Below are 2430 nucleotides of genomic sequence, written 5' to 3'. Positions count from 1 at the left end.
GGAAGTGGACCAGCCTAATTAGGGGAGTCCGGGTGGTACCAAGTTACTTTAAAATTAAAGTCTACACTTTATTTATGCCTTTAAAATTCTCGCATGTCAATAAAATTATTCCCTGTATTTATTCCTAACTTTTCCTGTGTTTTTCATTTCTCGAAATACCTGTACATTTTGTGCAATTACCTTCAATATTTTTCCTGTAAAAACTATTTTTTTTAAATGACCATTTATGGCTAAGCAGGTTTTTTATTTTGATTTTTAAAAGCGTTTGCTTGTTTTTAAAGTGGGTTTAGACTGAAGATGGGGCAGGGCTTCCATAGGGGCAAATTTCCAATTTAAATTACCACCTAGGACTGGGCAGTTGGTGTTCCTCTTACATTTTTCTTATTTCCATTAACGTTATCAAAACTTGCTGCCCCTCCCCAGAGCTGCGGGTGCCCATGGATGTAATCAATGACGCCAGCAAGACCGTGGCCCTGTCGGGTCTGACATGTCAGAGGGGGGGAGGGCTCCACTTAGGCCCTCCGACTCTAATGGCCTGCATTTTCATTATATTTTTTAATTTTTAAATTAAAATAGCGGTGGGGACAGGGCCTGGCATCAGCAGCGATCCGATGCCTCCCTCTGGCATCTCAATTACTCGGGGGTGTTTTCTAAGCCAGGGCAGCCTCTTTCTCACAGCCGCTCCCGTGGGCCTTCTCTGCATCACCGGCCTCCCACTCACGCCTTCTCCTCCCCGCGTCATGGCTCAGGTTTATTCTTCCGAGCATCTCTCTCTCTCTCTCTCACAGCCGCTCCCATGGGCCTTCTCTGCATCACCGGCCTCCGACTCACGCCTTCTCCTCCCCGAGTCATGGCTCAGGTTTATTCTTCCGAGCATCTCTCTCTCTCTCTCTCACAGCCGCTCCCGTGGGCCTTCTCTGCATCACCGGCCTCCCACTCACGCCTTCTCCTCCCCGAGTCATGGCTCAGGTTTATTCTTCCGAGCATCTCTCTCTCTCTCTCTCACAGCTGCTCCCATGGGCCTTCTCTGCATCACCGGCCTCCGACTCACGCTTTCTCCTCCCCGAGTCATGGCTCAGGTTTATTCTTCCGAGCATCTCTCTCTCTCTCTCTCACAGCTGCTCCCATGGGCCTTCTCTGCATCACTGGCCTCCGACTCACGCCTTCTCCTCCCCGAGTCATGGCTCAGGTTTATTCTTCCGAGCATCTCTCTCTCTCTCTCTCTCTCACAGCCGCTCCCATGGGCCTTCTCTGCATCACCGGCCTCCCACTCATGCCTTCTCCTCCCCGAGTCATGGCTCAGGTTTATTCTTCCGAGCATCTCTCTCTCTCTCTCTCACAGCCGCTCCCATGGGCCTTCTCTGCATCACCGGCCTCCGACTCATGCCTTCTCCTCCCCGAGTCATGGCTCAGGTTTATTCTTCCGAGCATCTCTCTCTCTCTCTCTCACAGCTGCTCCCATGGGCCTTCTCTGCATCACCGGCCTCCGACTCACGCCTTCTCCTCCCCGAGTCATGGCTCAGGTTTATTCTTCCGAGCATCTCTCTCTCTCTCTCTCACAGCCGCTCCCATGGGCCTTCTCTGCATCACCGGCCTCCGACTCACGCCTTCTCCTCCCCGAGTCATGGCTCAGGTTTATTCTTCCGAGTATCTCTCTCTCTCTCTCACAGCTAGCGCTTGCAGTTATTTCATTGTCTTTTTAGCTGCCCCATCTCTCTCTTCCTTCATCCGCTGTCCCCTGTTGGCCGCCGCTCTGTCAGGCCTTCCCCGACATCACTCGGACAGGTGCTGAAGGGGTCCGTCTCTGTCTCTGTCTCTCGCTCAGACGCTGCCCTCTCTCCGGTTCTTCTCACCGTGACTCGTTGCTTCTCTTCCATGCTGCCATTGCTTGCTGGGTTTGTCTCTCGGTGCGATGAGGATTGGGAGGCTGGAAAGCAGAGTAATTCTAATTTTATTTTTATTTGCTCTGTTTTTGCTGTAAGACACTCATCGGGGCTGTCTTTCTCCTACAACACCGAGCTTCAGTTACCACTGTCGCTGTGGTGGATGTCCAGCCTGGCCTCTGAGACCCCTCCTTCTCTGGACTTCTCACCTTTTATAACCAGATAACTTTGATTATTGTACCCTACATACATAGATATGGCAATGGGTTCTGCGATCAAGATTTCTTGATTGTTATATTTGAAAATAGCAATAAAGAAATAATTTTTAAAAAATGCAGAGTAGTGCATTTAGGATGGAAAAACCCAAGGGAAAGGTACAGATTTGGGGGTGAAATTGTTCTAAGCACAAAGGAAGAGCAGGATTTGGGGATAATTGTATCTGATGATTTTAAGGTGGCCAAACAGGTCGATAAAGTGATGGTAAAAGCCAGAAAGATTGTTTCTGGCTTAGGCCGACCTGCAGGAGACCTGGAAAGGTGGTCAATGT

This window comes from Rhinatrema bivittatum, unplaced genomic scaffold (genome assembly GCF_901001135.1).
Source record: "Rhinatrema bivittatum unplaced genomic scaffold, aRhiBiv1.1, whole genome shotgun sequence".
Taxonomy (NCBI): domain Eukaryota; kingdom Metazoa; phylum Chordata; class Amphibia; order Gymnophiona; family Rhinatrematidae; genus Rhinatrema; species Rhinatrema bivittatum.
The sequence above is the reverse complement of the archived record's forward strand: the minus strand, read 5'-3'. Positions refer to the sequence as shown.